The sequence below is a fragment of the Psammomys obesus genome, unplaced genomic scaffold (assembly GCF_907164565.1).
Source record: "Psammomys obesus unplaced genomic scaffold, mPsaObe1.curated_primary_1811, whole genome shotgun sequence".
Lineage (NCBI taxonomy): Eukaryota > Metazoa > Chordata > Mammalia > Rodentia > Muridae > Psammomys > Psammomys obesus.
In genome coordinates this window covers 8226840-8238777 of record NW_026596046.1, presented here as the reverse complement: position 1 = coordinate 8238777, position 11938 = coordinate 8226840, and positions in this window count along the sequence as shown.

The window sequence follows — 11938 nt, the reverse complement described above, 5'->3', positions numbered from 1 at the left end:
AGATTGGTTTGTGGCCAGACCATTATGTAACATGTACCCAGATCAATGACTTGAAAATGTTTTCAGTGATTCACAGGCTCCTTAGATTTTTCCTCTCTCCAAACCTCACTCCTGCACCCTCCCCCCCCCCCAATTCCTCTGTCTCAGTTAGTGGGAATATTATTTCTGTATTGGTTCAGAACTAAAAACTTGAAATTTGTATTTTCTATTCTTTTACTCACCAACCAGAACCTGTGCTTTATATTAATTCCAGAGAACTAGGCTGGCATTAAAAGACTATCATATAGTACAATGATGTTCAGTGGAGTTGTGTATGAGGATTATCCAGCTGATGGTGAACCCATGGTTCACTTTAATTTAGTACCTTTGATACCATGTTTTCTTTTTTGCCTTTGAAATGAACCTGCAGCAGAGAGAAGAAAGTCAGTGGATGTCCTTTTCCTGTCCTGTTGGAAACAAGTAAAAGAAACTGATCCAAAGTATTACCATTTTGTTTTTAGATTCCATTAATAGGGAAAGACTAAACTCAAGGTCCCAGGTTCTAGGAAATCTGAGGACTTCCCAAGAGCTGAACAGCTGCCATTATTCAGCTTTAGCTCCTCCAATCATGACTGTTTCGGAACATAATGACTGTTCCTAACCACAGCTCCTGTTATTCATATTTTGCTCCCCAAAACATAATTACCATTCTTGACCAGAAAAGAACAAATGAATTTGATTGGTTGGACTGTAAAACCAACATTCTGTATCAGTTAACACAGATCAACCACACAAGGAAAGCCTTTATACCTAAATCCTGATTGGTGAGAAAAATGTAACTATAACTTGGCACCTCCTGATCCTGTTCTGTGGCCCTCAACAATTGATAGCAGCTTGATTACAATAAACTTTTGTCATCTGCATTGACTTGGGGTTTGAGTTGTGTTAGATCTAAGCGGATCCCATAACAATGCCACCACCAAAAGTTCTTGTGACTCATCAAGTTCACCATCCAGTCCCTTGGCAGTTTCTACTCAAAGCTGAGCATATTTGTCTTCTATAATTATGAAGTCAGTTTCTCCTTAGTGATATACTTTCTTCTATATTACTTTGCAGGTGTTCTCACATCCCTCCATGCTTAATCTACATGGCTGCTCCAGAATGGAAAAGCCACTTTACCACCTTCCAAGTTTACTGCTGGAGCTCAGTCAGTGATTCATAACACCAGTATAGATTTCTCCCTCTCCTAGTGAAATAAATAAGGACTCATGACAATGTTGAGTGATAGCAACATTAAAATAAAAATAACTAAATGATGTATCATTGAACATTTTACAAACTGGAAGTGAAAGCTAGATTTGGGAATTTGAATAAGAAAGTTTGGTTGATGAATCGAGGAAAACAAATAGGTCTCAAAGCAGACAATATAGATTACTGCTAACAGGCTGAGGGCTGAACAATGAGGGCTAAGGTATTTGTAATGCATGTGCTCATGAATACCCATGAAATACCCATGAAGTACTCAAGAGGTATTCCTGGACCTGCTGGAATAAAAGGGAGTGACCAAGTTACGTGTATTCCTCTTTGCATGCCAGGTTTTTATCTATATTTCTGCGGCAAACTCATCAGAATTTTTGACATTTGCAATTTACTGTACAAAGATGCATCTAAATATTGTGTTCCAGTAGGCTGTGGGAGATGTTGACCTAAGGGACTTTGGAAATCGGTCTGTAAAAACAAAGTGATAAAAAATTGCATATAAGCATTATAGTCTAATAGAAAAGACGATTGGCCTTGTGTTAACAATTCTAATACTATGGGGCCCGACTACTGGAAGTGAACTAGGAAGTAAAGGAAAGTAATGATGGGAGTGTATCTTACTGTAATGTGAATTTAAAGGAGCATGAGGAGGAGACTGGGATTTACTTTCCAATGGATTAGCACTTTGAAAAATCAAATGAACTAACATTTACTTAATATAGATGTAGATGACGACATTTAAAATAATATGATATGCACATGTATGTAAGTTAGTATCACACACACACACACACACACACACACACACACACACATATATATATATATATACACACACACACTTGTCTTCTAAGAGAGCATGAAAGCAATAACATTTAAAGAACAACAGTCACAACACAGTAACAATATATTACTTTGTTTTGGGCATGTGACAACTTTCTGAAAAACAGAGTTTATAAGGAAGGTTTATTTTGACTACTGCTTTAAGGAATTTCCTAGTGACCTACTCCAAAACAATCTGCTAAATCCTGTATTGGGTTATAATTTAAAGTATAGACTATCTCAAAGCTGATAACAGATATAAATAGCTGAGTGAATATATAACTTAATAACTGGGGAAAAATAACATTATGTGCAGTAAAATTCCAGGTTCCTGATGTAGATATGACTCTCTCAGGAATGGGAAGTACAAGTTTTGACTCCTGAGGGGTGGACTACACAATATCTTCTTTCTGCAGATCAGGGCAAATGAGTAGAGGGAGTTACCATCTTGGGGGATGGTCAGGAGATATCTAGCAAGCTTGTCTTTTTAGTCAACGCACATGTTTATAGCCATGGCATATGGCCTTGAGAATTAGTAAAGAAAAGGACTTTTATCTATGGGCTCTTTACAAAGATGTGTGGTTCCCTGCTTGCTTAAGAGAAAACAATCAGGGAGACTTCAATGAAGTTACCTCTAGGAATTTAAGGAACAGTATTCATTCAAAACTGTCAGAACTAAGGAAAGTCTGAGACACTGCCACAGCCAAGAGAAGCCTCAGGATCCAGAGTTACTAAATGTAATCTAGTCTCTAGGACAATATCTCGAAAGAAAAAGTGTCATCAAGCAAAAACTAATGTTATTTCTTAATTTTTACAAAAGTACAGTAGTTACTTCAGATGGTAATAGTAGCAGAACCTGAGTATATGGTGCATGGCAATTATCCTTATTACTAAAGAATTTTCTGTAAATCTAAACCAACTTTAAAACAATTTTTAAAAAAATTGTACTCTTAATCTCAGTTTTCTCCTGATAACAAACCCATATTTCTACTTTCTGCTGGATTGTTCAATCAGGTATATTGTAGAAGTCGAGTTTGAATACAAACATATCTTTATTGTTGTTGTTGTTTTTGAATTTTTGAGACAGTATTTTTCTGTGTAACCTCAACTGTCCTGGATTTGCTTTGTAGAAGAGACTGGCCTGGAACTCACAGAAATCCACCTTCCTCTGTGTCACTCCAAGTGTTGGGATTAAAGGTGTGTGTCACCACACCCAACTTTTTATGTCTGTCTGTATGTATGTGTGTATGCATTTACTTTTATTTCATGTGTATTACATGTATATCTCTGTGGGGGTTTCAGTTCCCTTGGAACTGAAGTTACCAACAGTGGTGAGTTGCCATGTGGGTGCTGGGAATTGAACCTAGGTCCTTTGAAAGAACAGCCAGTGCTCTTGACCACAGAACACTATATCTAGCCCCACAAACATATCTTTTCAAGAAGAACGCTAACTAGTCACTATGATATTTTGAACTCAGTGTCACAATTTTCACATCATTGTTCTATATATCAGTTTTTGTGGGGAAACATGAATAAGTATCTATTTGCCCCAGATAGACCACCAAGGACGGAGGGGAATGACAGCTCTACCCAGGTCTAGCCTAGTGAGTCAATGAGAATACCAGAATTCTTTACAAGAATATAAGTGAGAGATTATTTACAGAAGAAGGGGGTGAATCAGGATGCTGCCTCAGCAGACATCAGTGACAGCTCCGGGAAGCTACATTCCTGGAGTTTCTTGCACAATTTTCAGGCTAGTTTCAAAGAATCTTCTCCATGGTAATCAATCATGTCTATAATCTTATGCAGTAACCCTGTGAATCATTTATGTCTGAGGAACTCCATGAGCCTTGTGAGTTTCATTAACTTCTCTATTCTCTATTCCTCCTTCAGGAAGGAGTGTTTCAGTTAGGAGGAAATATCTCCCCAACACTCAGCCAATATACAAACTCAACTGTCATCTTCACTCCTTCTCTTTTGTAACTTGATTGATGTGAGTTCTAACATGTGTGCTCTCTTTAGACAGTGACTTTAGAATTCATCTTCACTTTAGACTCACCATTTACATACATACATACATACATACATACACACACACACACACACACACACAGATATATATATATATATATGCTTAGAAACACAGAGAGATCCTCTGCATAACTTCTAAGAGTCCCCAAATGCCCTCAGTTACTCTCTCAAAGATACCTTAAGGTCTAGTTAGTGGGACATCGATGAAGTTCTATCGTGTGTTCTTTAAAAAAAAGGGGGAGGCAGTAGCTATTTATAGCATAAAACAATCAGATAAAAATCGCCTCTCCTTTAGAGGCTTTTGTAATGTATTCTCTACATTTTTTTTCCTGGCCTTTCTTTCCCAATTTTTCCAGACTACCTCAGTCTCACACTTGCTGCATTATCTCCTGTCCTACCTCCCCAGAGCCTGAAGGGTGTTATATATGAATCATATATTCTACTGCAGAAGGAATGCCTTAAGTCTTCCTCTGATTCCAGGAAAGCTCCCCAAGGAGTTAAATTTTGCTTCTGTTCTCATGTCGTTTCTTCTGTCATTTCCTCCTAATCCCAAGGCTAATTTACCATTCACTGTACATTCAGAGATGCAGGCATGTGAGTTGCACAAATGCTTCCCTTAAGTTGACATTCCATGTTGATCTGCTTGAGACTCATGCACACTGCTTTCTGAATTTCCCTTTACCTGGTGGTTATTTGTAGGACACAGGCAACAATATCCCAAACACTCTATGTTCCCATTTCCTTTTATTTACAGTGATCACAAGGACAGCACTTCCACCCCTGATCCCAAGGCTTCTTTGAAGACTGGATGAGTTCATCTGTGTGCAGAGTTCATCTGTGTAGACAAGTCAACAAAGTGTTTTTAGCTACTCTGACTAAAAATTGTTACTATCTGCCCAGAGAGGGAGCAAATTCAGACTGTCCCATCTCTGTATTTTTGATATTAGACCAGGAAATAAACTGCCATATACACAGTAGATGACCCCTGCATACAAGCTAAAACAGAATCCGATATCCCTTTGTGCATAAACATAGCCTTCCTTTCTCCGAGAAGCAAAGCATGTATTAGGAGACCTGTAGCCAAGGCCATGGACACTCAGCAGGCTCAGAAAAAGGCCAAGCAGACAGTAGAGAATCAGAAAGAGAAAGTTGCCTGGAAGAACAGTGCTGAGAACGAGTCATATTGAATAATGCAGCCAATGATGGAGCCTGATGAATAAATGAACACTGTTAATGTAAGCTCATACACACTCAGAGAAACATTCACTCTCAGAATGAGTGTCTAAATACCGTGCAATAGGCTCATATGCAGCATCAAATTTTAGAGCAAATTCTGCAAATTACCAGGCTAAGTAAAATCTTCTCATGAGGATGACCTGGCTCTATTGCATGATGTAGTTGTGTCTACCTGACTGATTAAATAACTCCAATATTAAGTTTGATATAGAAAATACTAGTAAGTTTTATAAACACACAGTACCCGACATCCTTTAAATAAAATAGTCATCCATAAAATAAAATAGTCATCTGTTAGTGATCCCATTTCTGTTGTGTGAAGGAGGTTAGAATGGAAAAAAATGGTCATATTACAGTGGATTGAAAATCTTATCTTCCTATTTGATCTTCAGTAACTTCTATGCAGAATCTTAGAGTGGGGATAAAGACCTGAAACTCAGTAGCAGTAGATTTTAGCAATTAGAAATACCACACACATACTTTCTTTGGGAAAAGAAGAGGAAAGTGCCCGTTTAGTGTCGTTTGCTATTTTTCAGGGAAGCTTGAACCTAGAATTCTGTAAACAGTCCAGTCTTTGTCATCTCCAGTGAGTCACTAGTGTGTTCCACATTCAGAGGAAAAATACAAATTTTCTGTAACCATTTAAGGGGCAGAGATATCATCTAAAAACTCCCAGTAAGGTGTGAAGCCACATTCAGACTTCCCAGAAAGAAGTGGCATGAAGAACTCCATTAGTTTTATGAGCTTAACCTGATCCCTGCTAAAGCCTTCTTGTGTGATTTCTCAATATAATATTAATCCTGACAACACCCAGAGAGAGAAAAAAAACCTTTCCAGCTTGTATTTAAACTTGACTGCAAAGTACGCATGGTTATTGGACTCTTAAACTGAGTGCCATCTTAGTACTCACCAGCTAGGAAAGAGATGCCACAGTGATTTGTCCCAAGTAATGTCACCATTATCATCTATTGTATATGCATCCCTTTGTCTTGCTGCCCAGGCTCTGTTAGCAGTTTAGAAGTCCCTATCAGCTTCAAGAGACAAACAAGCCTGTTTTCCTAGAGAAGCTTTGGGGAGGAGGACTGCATCAAACAATGAAGGCACTGATCTATTAGTGAAGTACCCATTTCTGAGAAGAAACACTCCCTTTCTTCATTACCTCTTCTCGAAAATGGAAGGCAGGATTATGGTGTTGGACTCTATTCGTAATTCCTAAATTTTTATTTTCTCCCTATCCCCCACTCCTGACAGGTTCTATAAAATGTGGCAGGATAACGAGGAGTGAGCTAGTCACGGAGAAGTACAATAGACATGGCTTGACTAGTAAATAGAGCATCTCGTCATTAACCTCTTCCTTCTACACACCTGAGATCAGAACCTAGGGAGATACTATGCACAGTGGGCAGAAGGCACTGGCCCTCAAGATCATGGCTTGTCTTACCAGTTAAAGCCTGCCTACTTTCCCATCAAGGGTGCCCAGACAGTCTTCCCTTAAGATTTCTTTCTTCACAAGAGGTGGTATGCGGTGTCTCTCCCTCTCTTCTTTCCTTCTTTCTTCGTCCTTCCCTCCCCCTACCCTTCCCGGATCCTCCTTTCCCTGCCCCCTTTGTTCCTCCCTCTCTGGTGACAGCCCAGGCCAAGTTTGTTGCTTGCAGCAGAAAGACTCAAATGTTTTCATGATCTGACTGTTTTCAAACAGGCTGGGCTCCTGTGAGCCTTACCAGCTGTGACTAATAGCAAAGAGAAGGGAGGAAGAAGCTTTTGGGCCTGCAGGCTTCAGACAGGCAGGCTCTGGGGGAAACAAGAGAAAGCCATTAACTAACCACAGTGTTATCTTGATTCTGTCGGAGAAACGAGCCAGGGACGCCTAATGAACTAGCCTTAACGTTTCAAACTGAATGTGCCTCTGGGAACTCTACTAGAACAAACAGTGTGACAGATCAATGCTTGGTTCCCATATCAAGAGGAAAGGTTATTCGCTCCTCTGAGGAATTAGGGGATTAGTCTCTCTCTATGATATACTTTCTCTCCTTTTTACATTTAACTTTTCAGAGTAGTTAAGGGATAAGCAGTGGGAAGGGTCTAGGAGGGTGTTCCTTGAGTAGAAGCACTATTTCACACCCTGGCTTTAAAATTTATGGCAGTAGGATTTCCTCCTGAAATAGCCACTTCTCTTTTCATACCTCTAGATCATAGCTCTCCTTCAGTGCTCTTGTTTCCAGTGCTCTACAGGAGGGAGACACCTGGAATCAAACCATGTGCCTTTCAACTCCAGAGCCTCAGCTGGATCCAGGTCAAGGTGAAGACATACAAAGCTCATCTTTTCAGTTCACAGATTTCCCAAGCAGCCACAAGCCAGAGAGACTTCCGAGTGTGACTAGGTTTCTCAGCCAAAGCTGCCAAACTGTCCATTTCCTGGGAGACTTAACTGTGTCAGTCATTTTGAAGATTTTCTTGATATGAAGTGATGTAAAATAGCCAGTTCTTATCTTGTCCATAGGTGCTGAATGAGATTGGAGGGTACTTTTTAAAGTGTCATATGGTAAGGTGAATGAGGGGAATGCCAACTGAATCTTGCAGAAAACTGGAGGCTTATAATTCCACATATATATGTATATGTATGTAAGACACACATGTATATGTATACAGTGTGCATGTATTCCACATATGTGGAAATACGTGTTACATATATGTATATTTGTGTACATATACATACACACATGCATATATATGTGTGTGTGTATTTGTTATATATATATATATATATATATATAACAAATACACAAAGAAATAATAAAGAAAAAAATAAGGCTTGATCTGAAGGCCAGTCTAGAATCCATTGATCTGGTCATTTCACACGTATATGCTGCTTGTCTTCATTCTTCAAAGGACTTACCTTAGGTTAGTTAATACAAACGTGGGGGAGATAATATTTTCAGCGAGCAGAACATCTTCTAATATGGGCTTTAAAAGCTCCAGCAAACTTTTGGCAGCTACTTTTCCCTCAATGCCAGGCATACTCAAGCTTGGAACCTACTGTGTGCTAGGCAGGAGTTCTAACACTGTTAGATTCGAAGACCATTTTTAAATTTTGATTTTTAAGCAGTGGCTTGCTGAGATCTCCAGGCTGGCCAAGGATTCACTCTGTGGCTTTAGTAGACCTGATTAGTTGAGATTATGAGCCTCAAGATCATATACTTCTTTGGGAATCACAATCTAAGATAAATTCCTTTTTAATTAATTTTTTATTTTTTATATTAATTATAGTTTATTCCAGCTGTAGCCCCTTCCCTCATTTCCTCCCAATCCCACCCTCCCTCCGTCATCTCCTCCCATCTCCTCCTCCCTCTCCAAGTCCATAGATAGGTGAGCACCTCCTCCCCTCTCATCTGACCCTACCTTATCAGGTCTCCTCAGAACTGGCTGCATTGTCCTCCTCTGTGACCTGGCAAGGCTGGTCCCCCATTAAGGGGAGGCAGTCAAAGAGCCAACTACTGAGTTCTTGTCAGATTCTTTAAGTATGAGAGAGAGGTCTCAATGAAGCAGGCATACATTGAACAGACCTTTTAACCATCAACATGACAATGGATTAGCACAACTAATTAATTATTAGGCTAGTATTTAGTCAACTTAGCTTTGTGTGAAAAAAATATTTTCCTCTTCAAATATTTAAAATGCATACGTTGCACCAGAAAGTCACATTTAAAAAATTACTCTAAGAAAAACATTCCGATATATATGTAAAACTTCTTGTAGTAATATGTGTAATCCTGCAGTGTCATAATACATACTATGCATTATATATATTACATAATATTATAGCTAGTCATATACTCCCCACCCCATGTCAGAGAGTAGGCATGTTATAATTTCTCTCTCTTTTTTTAATCTAATAAAATAAATTAATAAATAAGTGCTTCATTCAAACATGATAAATTTGAATAAATTACCCTTGAATTATTGAGGACATCCACTTACTCAGGCCACCACAGGCCTAGCTTAATAAGAGAAAGCATTTCTCAGGGTTCAGAAGATAGGAAATCTAAGACCAAGAAGCTGAAAAAGGACATTTCATTATGAGGCCCCTGTTTGAGATTTGTGGGTGGTGTTATCAAACAACGTGTTTTGCGCAGCACATACTGCTGAAGAGATGAAGAGGGGAAGAAGGAAATTGGTACTATGTCTTTTTTTTAAATTTTTTTTCTCTTAGGGACAATGATCTATTGGATGAGGGTCCCATTCTTGTAACCATTTAACATTAATCATTGTATCTCCTCAGAGAACTTACCACCAAACACAGCCACACTGAGGACAAGGGTTTCAACATATACGTGCATTTGAGGGGAATACAGATACCCGGTATATGACATGAGATTTTTTCTGCCAGTGTTAGTTTTATTAAAAAGAAAGTTTAAAATTATGTCATTTTACTGACTCCCGCATAAGCCTATATAGCTAGACCAAAATAATCTCACTCTGATAGCACAATGGGAATGTTCTCCTTATTGCCTTTTCTAGAGCAGTCAGAAGACTTTGACTCAACCCTTAAACAGCTGTGACTGGAAACAAGACCCAATTTCTTATTTATTTATTTATTTATTTATTTGTTTGTTTGTTTGTTTGTTTATTTATTAGTATCTGGATTTCTTCACATCTTTAAAGAGGAAGACTAGATGTGTTTTTAATTTCTTTTAACTCCCGATTTCAGGAAGTGACTATTTCTTATAGCTTGATGTTCTCATACTTATGACACAAGTGCCAGAAACCACACTCTGATAAAGACTATATTTTACAAAATTCAGAGTTAAAATTGTATGCGTGTGTGATTTACAGGTGTGTACTTATTTTCTCACCAGGTTCATTTACACAAAACTTTCAATATTATTGTATACAACATAATGCTATATGCATAATTCACCTTGGTTGGATTCCTGAAGTTGGAAGCCAATGGAATGAAATATAACTCAAATTTCAAGAAGAAATGGAATCCATATTTGGAATTTCAGCAAAGTCAGGAGGAAGGAGGAACATTCCAGGACTACCATGTAACTCATTTTTATGGGTGTAATATTAAAAATCGTATTTCAAAATGTGAGCATTCATCTTTATATTAATATTTATTGCCTGGCAATTTTCTTCATCTATTCCATAAAAAAATGACATTTTTGTTTGATGGGTTCCAACCACCAATTATATAAACAAGTAAATAAGGACATAAAACAAAAAAAAGTGAAAAATATAAATATCGTATTTCTCTTCAGTGAGTGTTGAACACTCTTAAAAGTTAAAGGTTATCAGCTTTGGCTTGGCTCTTGAATAAGTCTTCAGTCATCTATATTTATAGACATGTAAGTCTCTGGTGAGTTTGTGAGAGGGTTTGAAACAAACAATCCCAGAAGCAGTTATAATACAGCAATGGGTGAAGACATCCCAGGAATCAAGAGTCTAGAAAACATTAGAAGATTCTTAGAGACAAACCTTTCATTGGAAAGTTTTAATGCCTTAATGGATTGTTGCTTTAAAAAAATATTTATTAGCAATTTCCATTAATATCCTTATTGGATAGAGAAGGCCAGAGTCTACAAAATTTGTTGACTATCTTTTTGTATACAAGCGATTAACATTTTTTTAATCTATGTTTTCATAACATTCTACTCTTAGCTTTTACATAAGCAAAGATCTAGCTTCAACATCCTCCATGCTGAAGCCTGTATAATGTTAGGCAACACTTAGACCACATTGATTTATAAGAATCAAAATCAATGAATGAAAAACATTTCTATAAAAGGAAAAATGAGTGAATTTTAAGAATTAGGAAACATCTATAAACTGCCTGATAGAATTATAAACAACTGGAAGGTTTTTTTTTTTTTCCTTTTTTTCTGAGCAATTATTTAGAAAAATCGGCTGATTAGAGAACTAGTTTGGATCATTACAAGCAGATGCTATACATACATACACACACACACATACATACACACACACATACCTACCTACATACATACCTGCCACATACACACAATATCTGGCCATTCTTCCTCTACACTTCCCATTATATATATATATATATATATATATATTGCCTGCCTTCTTCTTGATTTTAGAGTTGACAAAACTGCCCATGATCCTATAAAATGGAAATAAGTAGAGAGGTTGGAGCTCTGCAGCCATACAGGTGTGGGTGCTGGCACCTTTCCTTGAATATCCACTGTGTTGTGTTGGAATTACGCATTTAGAGACAGGAGACTGTGCAATGCTCGAAAGTTTGGAACTCACGGTGCAGACTAGGCTAGCTTCAAGCTTTCAGCAATCCTCTCTCCCCTGCTCCTCAAATGCTGGAATTATGAACAAGTGGGGTTGCTTCTGTCAACTCTGTCTACTTTGGCTCTTGTTTTAGTTTCCTAAGCTGGCATGTCCTGTGAACTCAATGATGCCTCCAATGTCACACAGCCTTAAGTAATTTCCTGTCTCTGATATCATCCTACTTTATTTTTACATGTGAGAGCTTTAGCAACTGCCATATACATTTTTTACCTTTGGTAAAACCTACATGTTTTCCGTTTTGCACAGGAAATGTAAACAGTGAAATCCAAGCTTCCTTCTGCCTTGC